The sequence below is a fragment of the Myzus persicae genome, unplaced genomic scaffold, assembly GCF_001856785.1.
Source record: "Myzus persicae strain clone G006 unplaced genomic scaffold, MPER_G0061.0, whole genome shotgun sequence".
Classification (NCBI taxonomy): Eukaryota; Metazoa; Arthropoda; class Insecta; order Hemiptera; family Aphididae; genus Myzus; species Myzus persicae.
The window spans coordinates 24,471-34,470 of NW_019103927.1; the positions used below are offsets into that span (position 1 = coordinate 24,471).

Below are 10,000 nucleotides of genomic sequence, written 5' to 3' on the forward strand. Positions count from 1 at the left end.
AAAAAAAAGAAAAAAAAAAAAAAAAAAAAAAAAACAAAAAGAAAGAAGGAAGTAGGAATAAGTAATTTTGAAATTATTTCATAATGTAAGCAACACGAAGATTATGTTTACAATAATAATGGAGATAACAATGTAATAATCATTGGAACTTGGAAAAATCGTGTAAAAAAAACCGGAAAAAAATGCAAAAAATCCGGGCGGCTATGCTACAGCATAGGACTGCCGTGGTAAACTCATAAATTATTAGTTATTATTTATGTGTTGTGAGTTTTAATGATATTGTTAGACATAGTTATTAATGCTTTCCATAATATTTAATACTGTAACGTTTTTTATAAGCACGTTGATTTTAACGGTCAGTCTGAATTTTTTTTTATATCACTCAGTGATTCCTTAAAATATCCACTGACTTAAATGGGGTCTCCATTCACGTTCGTCGTTAGGTTAGCTCGCGGGGGTGAAGTCTGTATCCTTCCTGTACGTTGATAGTGCCGCCATAGTCAAGTCCTGTTGATATTTGTGCGTAGCTATTATAGCGGAGCGCCACATCAGGTTGTTCCGATATAAAAATGTATTAGTATTTATTATTATCTTTAATCTTTAAGAGCCCTTAAATAGCTCAATGTACATACGATTACCATATAATGTATTATTATAGATTGTTTCTGTATTGTTATACATTTGACATGGTGTCGCAGACACCACAGCATAAAGCACAAGTTGTTCACACAGAACACTTCACAAGTTAGTACAGTCGACCACCACAATTGCAGGTTCTGCAGTAACCTTGAGATGTATGTTGCTCCAAATCCGTTCCTATGAGAATTCGGTTAGTGCCAACGACTTGCGGTGTGTAGACGAAGGGTTACCCTGGTCTAAGTAATAACAAAACAAATGGTGTATGGGCGTTATACGCACGGCAAATATAATAACAATAATAATATGCTCAATAATGCAGCACACAATATATATATACAATTCACATATTTAGGGTTCTAAATTTGAAATATTTCACTTACCCCACAGAGGTTTTTAAAACAATTTTCATTTCGGCGGCTTATGAAATATTTTTTTTGATTCATTGTTGATCGTTATACTTGGGTTGATTTTTAATCTGAAAAAATGTAATTTTGACCTGTTACTGTTACACTTGTAAGTTGTCGTAATCGCGGATGAAGATCAGTTATACCACTAAATTTAAAAATCTATGTACATTCTACAATTTATAGTTACACGGAAAAAATGAATGATAATCGTACCTATGTATACAAACAATATATTATAAATTATAATACTATTATACTTATATATTTTTTACAAATTATAATAATCTCATATTTAATATTGCATATTTTAATTCAATTTATAATTACCTAATTCAAAATTCCTATTGAAAATAATTGTATTCTTTTCGCCCACGGTTTCACGTTTAACATTTTGGAAAGCGCTGTCTCAAAATGATGATGTTTGATATTTAGTTACAACTAATGAAACAACGATATTAATTGGAATAATAGTATGTATATATAATTATTAGTAGTGATAACCTTGTCTGATATATATATCTGATATCAGTATTTTTATTTTTAATCCTGAAGAGGTAGGTGATTGATGTAGATTTAATGATTGACTGCCATGAAAATGAAACACTACAAAAGTTCTGAGAATATTTAACTGATAACTATATATCCGATGAAAATATGTTCCTACCAAAGCTTTAGGCAACTAAATCATCAAAGCTGATGCCCTCATTCATTAACAAAAGTTTTTATTGTGATTCTCCCCCAATGTATACTTAATTGGCTGTTGTACAAGAAGTCTAAGCTGATGTTTATAGTAAATTAAATAGAGTCCCCTTACATAAAATTCCTAAAGATAGGGAAGTAAAAGAACGCTAATTAAAAAATAAAGAAACAATCCCACAGTATAGAGGAGAGTTAAGTAGGTATGGTTTCATTAAATCAATGTCATATTCAAATATACAAAAAATGTAAATATAAATTAAATCCATGACATGACACAACTTTTTTTTCAACGACGGCGCAACAATTCATGACAAATACTTAACTATCTGTATTATATAATAATTATTTTTAAACAAATACAATACATTTTTGAAGAGTTCCTCCTTCTAGTGGTGCTTTCTGGGTTATTCTAAAAGGCAATGTTATTTTTAGGCAAAAAGTGGAAACTATTTTATCATTTTTGGTCAAAAAAAGAACGTGGGCGAAAAGAGGAAGGTCATTTTTGTGTGAAAGAAAAACCACCCAGCTTTGGATGGTGGTGGAGTGGTGTTATTTAATTATTTGCGATTGCCTCCGAACGATGGTCGTACAAATTTTAAAATCTATAGTACTAATTCATACAAATTAATTACTAAATTAAGTATTAGTTAAACCTATATGAGTTTATAGTTTTTAACCTTATGTGTAGCTGAAATCATACCACCCCAGCCCCACACTTTTTTTTGTTCGATAGCGGGAACCCAATATCGAATAAATTTTGAAAATTGTCATACAAATTCATACTAAATATTGGTAAAGAAAATGTTCAAAAATTCTAAATGGGTGAGGACGGAGTTATGTATGCTATTAATACGCCAATCATCATAAGTCATAACTGGAGTTGGGATTTTAATGCCCTAAAAAAACCCGAAAAATGTCCTAAAAAAAATGCTTTTATGATCTACAAATTTTTTTATTTTTAATAATTTTAGTAGAAATTACAATCAAAAGTTTTAAAAATGTATTATAAAAATCTATTACAAGTGTGAAATGTAAATAGTTTTGGTATAAATCTAAAAAAAAAGTTGATTGTCCGATAATATAATACGAATTACGAGTACCTACTTATAATCTGTTATTTTTATTTAAAAACCATGTTGGTGTAAAAATCTTAAAATTTTATAATAAAATTTCAAATTCATACATCGATGGCGTAGCGCACAAGTGTGATAAGTGACATTTTTTTGAAAAATGAGTTAAGTGCATAATCAATTTAATCATTCAATTCTGCACATTATGCACAAACGTTGTAAGTGAATAGTTCATTATTTACTCCGCTAGATGTCGTGTTTATTTGAAATAAGTACAAATCTCTAAAATTAGAAAATTACAAATGTTGTAAGGGACTTTACAACATTTGTGATTTTCATGAATGTCTTTACGTTGCATTCAAATGTGTTAAGTGACGTTAAAACATTTGTGAACAATTTTATGAAATAAAAAAGATATTAATAATATTAATATTTGTCACGTTTGGCGCGCATTTTATAATCATAGAGAATAGAAACATTTCTATAACCTATCAAGCACACCTATCTAGCATATTATTATTATCAATATTAGCACCATAATATTAAAAGTTTATTTTCTTGTGATAAGTTCTACGCGTGACATCGTGTATTGCATTTAAAGTAAGTTAGGTATTATTAATTAAAACTATTTATGATGAGTATGCAGCTTACAATTATTTTACTTATTTAAATACCCTTTATTAATAATTATTCAAAATAAAAATGAAGAAAGCAAGAGCAAATAAATTAGTTACCCTTGCTCTTAATGTAAAAAATGAAAAGTGATGACAAAAAAAAGTCTGCCTTGGATAATGGAAAATCATTCAGAACAATTAGCTTTGATCTACAAGCTATTCTAAGCCTCCCATTTTCTGGAGAAAATCAATTATACTATAGAAGAAAATTAAATGTGTATAACTTCACGATTTTTGATTCTTATAAAAATGACGGGTATTGTTATGTCTGGGACGAATGCAACGGGAAAAAAGGAAGTGCAGAAATTGGTACATGTTTATTAAATTATTTGTCCCAGTTACCAGAATCAGTTACTCATGTTTCAACTTTCTCTGACACTTGTGGAGGCCAAAACAGAAATAAGAACATTTTGGCAGCAATGTTATATGCAGTAAATCGCATAGATAATATAGAAACAATTGATGTCAAATTTATGGAATCTGGTCATTCGTATCTTGAGGCAGACTCTATACATGCTACTATAGAGCGACATAGGAAACATAAAAAAGTATTTACCACCAGAGAATGGGCATTATTGTTTTCATCTGCTAGGATAAAACCTAGTCCATACAAAGTTAAAACTATGCATTATAATGAATTTTATAACCTTGAAAAATTAGTGAGTTCTATGATACAAAATACAACTTTGAACACAGAAAAAGAGAAAGTAAATTGGTTGAAGATAAAGTGGATGAGATTTCAAAAAAATGAGCCTTATACCATGCAATACAAATATGATCAACAAGAAACGGTATTCAAAAAAATAGACACATCTATGAAAAGAGGTGCAGGTAGGAAACAAGAATGGACTTCAGTTAGTTTAGATATCAAGTACTCAAAAAAAATTCCTATCAGCGAAGCAAAGAAAAAAGACTTGAAGTATTTAATGAATTGTAAAATAATACCAAATGATTATTATCAATTTTATAATGACTTGCCAACCACCAAAAAATGTCAACCACAAATGTCCTCAGATGATGAGGATACTGCTGATTGAAGTTCCTATTATCTATATTCTATATTTGTATTATTAATTAATAATGTTATATTTTGATAAGTTGTCATAAAATAAGTTGAATGTTTTTTTAGAAATTTTATAATATACTTTATTAAAAGGTTGAATATTTTAATTCGTTATACAATATATTAAAGCAGTTATAATAACAATTATAATATTATTTAAGTAATTGTTGTTCTTTATTGAAATTAGAAGAAAAATGTGATGTGTTTAATCATTACTTTTTACGTGTACAAAATGTGTTAAGTACAATAGCTTTTTTTAAATTTTTTTTTAAGAATACAAATGTGATAAGTGCAGGTTTTTTAAAAAAAAAATTTTTTTCTCGAGATTTGTCTATAGTAGAACAATAATTTTTAATCCTCATTACTCATTACATGTTAAGGAAAATTTAACAAAAATTTCAGTACAGTTTGTTACATTTTTGAATTGTTATAACATCTCAAACTTAAAAATCGTTCTCCTGAACAATTACGAAAATGTCACTTATCACACTTGTGCGCTACGCCATCGACATTTGGTTTCCAAAAACTCAAAAAATGCTCCAAAAACTCTAAAATGCCCTAAAAAATTAAGAAAATGACCTAAAAACTAAAAAATGCCAAAAAATGCAAAATATTCAAAATTAACTTTCTTATTCTCATTCAAATGTACATAAAACAAATTTGTGACAAGACGAGCATTGCACATTAAGCTTTTAAAAACAATGCAAAATGCACCGAAATCCCAGCCCTAGCCATAACTAAAGACCGGATTTATATGCATTTAAAATTTTTAAATATGCATGCAAACATGCACTAAAAAAAGGCAAAATAAACAAGAAAAAGATGCAATAAATGCAAAATTAAATTTCAGTTTTTATTACATGTTATATTTGATTTTAATTTTGCAGTTATAGTTATTTATTAGTTATATTTACATTTTCATAAACATAAAGTAAGATGTATAATATAACAAATGTGTAATACAACAGTATAATTTGTTAAATTTTAATTTAATTTTTAATCATTGATACATTGTAAAAAAATTAAATAATAGATACATTGGTGATATAGTTATATAAGTAAGAAAAGAGTACAAAAAATTGAATGTAGTATGTTAATTGGAAAAACAATAACCTAACATATTTTTAGCGCCCGACTATTCTTTGAGGTGTAAAATATTTCATATTAATATTATATAAACGTACCTATATTCTCTTTTTTATGTTTGCTCAACACATTTTTTGATCGTTGGTTGTATATTTGTACGGTTTTTTGATAAAATATGCAAAAATATGCAAAACATGCACTAACGTCAGAATATGCAAAAATATGCACTAAATAATTTTGATATTTAATCATCAAGTAATGATTTATGGAGACTCATTGACTGCACGTCTATGATGTTGAAAATAGCAACATGCATTTTATGCAAAATTCGGTCTTTAGTCATAAGTATAACTATAGAAACTTGTATAGTTGAATTTATACTGTTTATTTACAAAAGCGTATCCTTCACGAGGAACAAAAAGTGTACATAAATTCAACTCTTATTTTTTGTTCCCACATTTAATTATTATAATAAATATGAACTGTAAAAATGATCGCAAAGTTAAGAGTTCTGATTACCATACGCCTGCAGAATGGCGGCAAAGGGGTGAGCTGGAAATTATGGCATCCGAAGAACAACAAGAGTTGGCCCAAAGGTTGACACTCGAAGCTGAGCGATTAGTTGATCAAGCTAAAGACGCAGTGGGAAAAAATAAGCTAGAAATCGACCATCAGTCCAAAGTGAAAGTCAAAGATATAGAGTACAAGTGCAGAGAACTAGAGAAACAAAAATACGGTGTAAATGAAGAGATTCGGTTGCTTTTAGGCTATCAGACTCGCATCGAAAATGCCAACAAACAGCTAGTTGGTGATGCGCTCGACGCCATTGCTGAGTGCCTTAGACTTAGGTGAAATTTCTAAAGGTTCGCCTCAAGTATAATTTTACACATACTTCTTTTTTAGAAACTGTCGGCAGGGCATAGACTTAGTGTTTGATGACGTCGAGAAAGAACTGTTAAGAGAACGTGAACTAATCAAAGTCGTAAACATTCAACTTGAAGATTTGGTGGAAAAAGTCAAGGTGCAAATAAGAAAATTGAGGGAGTTCGTTTACAACTTAACTGAGGACTTACATTGTAAAGAAAATACGCTGAAAATCGAAGAGTGCAACGAAAAGCTCAACGAAAACAGCATCGAGTTATCAGTTTTGAAAGACAAAAGTATAATCAAACCTGCGTGAGTATTACATTGTTTAATTGTTGACATGTTAACACTATTACAGGAAGCTTTTATTACAATAACCAATCATTTTTTTGAGACGATGATTTTAGTACATAATTTTGAATAGTTTGAAAATCATATTTTTATTATAAGTAATAATTTATAGCTAATAATAAATATTATATCACTTTCACTAAAATTCCAACTTTGGTAATTATGGGAGCACCTTCTTAAAACTGCAGTGCTGTGCACAAATAATTTTTAAATCATTTAGATAATGTGTTGAAAATGTACCTTGGTAAAAATATTATCGGGTTTATCTAGATAAAGCTAATTAAATAATTTACAAAATAGTTATACGATACATATTTAGGTTTTTAAAGATGTTATAAATTAAACAATAATATATTTACATATTTCATGGCTAAACATTATGCGGCTAAATATTATGTTTAGGTATGATCGCAACTTTGTGTCATGGTTGTCACTGGTAGTACATTTTATCACTTCGGTTTATTACTAAACAAAACAATACAAAATTATTAATTTCATGGCTAAATAAATCTATAAATCATTGCCAGCTGAGATTCTTTTCCATGCTAAATCATGATATATAATATATATATGTAAAATATAATATTTATAATATCATGCATAAACATGCTCAGCCCATAACTAAAATGCGTCTCAATACGATCATACTTTATTATTTAGCCATGCGTATTTATAAACTTATAAATATTATATATAATATTAAAAAGACAATATGTATCGATTAAATTTTTAAATTTGAAAAAAAAAGAAATATATTTAACATAGATTAATATATTATTTTGAATATTTTAAATTATCTAGAAAGATCTAAAAAAATATTTTATCTAGATAAAGCTCAACACAGTCTCAAAAGTTATAAGAAGTCCCAGATTTTATAGAATTTGTTCAAATTACATAAATAATTAGTATACGATTAAACCAAGACACTGATAATTTCTACCGATGCTACTCGTATAAATATAGATAACCTTTATGTTGTTCTAATACTATGTCTTACATTTTCGATGGATAAACATAATATTTTCAGTCAACTTCAGGTTTAAAGCTAAAACTTAATTACATAAACAAATAAGTACTTTAAAATGAGATTTTTTTCATAATTATTTTTATAATTTAAAACAGTAAAGAAAAATGAAAAATAACAAAATATTTATATTGATTTTATATTTTGTACAATTTAAAATTCAATTTTTCACCAGAAGTTGGAAAATATTCTACATTGTCCAATTACGTTTTTTGATAAGGTTGAAATGTTGATTCGTTGCTGTTTACTTTTTTATTTTGGAGAAGAAGCTTGAACTTGGTCGTCCTCAAGGTCATTTTTAATCTATTAGCTCCAAATGTATGAGATTGTGTACAAACTCTCAATGGTACATCATACTAAGGAAGAAATCCATTTTTTTTTCGACACTATCTTTAATCTTTATAATATTTTAATCTTATAAATACTAAAATCACAAGTTGTATAAAAAGTGAAAACTAAAAGCCACGCTCAATGTCACTTCTTCGGTTTTAGAACAATTATGTATTAGGCTATCAATTAATCGATTTTATCCGTGCTTCGGTAATAAAGTTTTATATTATCCGAACGTTCAAATTGTATCCTACTTTCAATTTTTACCCCCATTTTTAAAAATAATCTCCATTTCTGGATACTTTAAAATATTGGCGATATGATAGTAAATAATAATACATAAATACATAAATACGTCATTCTCGAGGTTTGAGTATTGTTGCTTCTTTGAACATTGATTCTAATGGTACCGACACCATATCATAGTAATAAATTATACATATTTATTATAATATCATAGGAAAGTGACTCTGTATGTTTGTTGTAATGGTTCTAAAATTAATGAAATGTTGAATACAAAAAATAACAAAAAAACTATAGTTAGTTACCTCATTTAAAATAGCTTAATATCCGATCTAAATTATTTTGAACACCGCGAGGAGTAGTTCTACTTTCGTAGCACGGTCGGGGTTCCATACCTATGTCGTACCTATTCATTTATATGTTTACATCTATACATTGTAGATTGTCGAATTTTACTTCTCGGAACAATTTGTATCTGCACGCCGATAAAACACACACAAAAGAAAAAAGGTCAGGTTGCAGGTAGTTTGAAACCCACGGGCTGCCGTGCTGTATTTATACTATATAGGTATAAAATTTACACGTTTATTTTAATTATTAATAGTAACTAATTATTTATTAACTTAATAAAATTATACCTAGGTTACTCACCAAGAATGTGGCTTTCTATTAGTAAAAGAATTATCAAAATTGGTTCAGTAGATCCAGGGATTACCCCTAACACAAACATTACCTTTTTAAATAATAACCTATTAAACTAAATATTGTTCTTTCAAAAACATGAACATATAAATTCACCCAAAAAATTAAAAACATTTAAAAAAAATAAACGGCAAAAAAGCAAAATAAAATGTTATGAATTATTTTTTAAATATTCGTAGTACATATCAAAGAGCTGACATAGCTGTGTTTAGGACCAATAGGAAAAAAACAAATCCCTGCAAAATCCGAACTCCAGATATCACATACAGAAATTAAGTATACTAATAAATTCCTTATTGGGTATCGGCAATATCTAAAAAATTGAAAGCTTTTTTTTATCCCTACTGTAAATAGTACTATCGATAAATATGAATCAGTCGTTTGAATTTCATAATTGTATTTTCATTTTACTTTTAACTCATTAGCTGTAATGTTTCTTAAATGTCACACTATTGACTATATTGGTTTAGTACAGGCATAGGTCTACGCAAGGGTGGTACAGAGTATGCCAGTAAACCACCTAATACTTAGCGGCCTGGTGTTTGTTATAGGAACAAATTGTTTTCTTTAACCTTTATAATTATTAAGATGAACACTAACAATATTTAACTTACCTACCTGCTTAAAATATGTAAAATTCACATTTTTTGTTCTAATATTTTTTTTAACTTTCAGTTTATTATCATTATTAGCATTTTTGTAATAATTGCACTTGTAATTGCATGTATCTACCTTGAGGTATCTATATATTTGACTATTTTCTTTATTTTTAGTAGGATAACGAAATTGGTAAGAAATTTTAAATTCTTCCTTCAACTAATAATTAATTTTTATCTAATGAACTAAAT

General features: G+C 28.1%; 1 pseudogene; it reads left to right on the plus strand.

Moving 5' to 3' along the window:
* Positions 1-6,115: 6,115 nt before the first annotated feature.
* The window catches only part of LOC111036446, a 7,656-nt pseudogene continuing 3,771 nt past the window's right edge, over positions 6,116-10,000 (plus strand).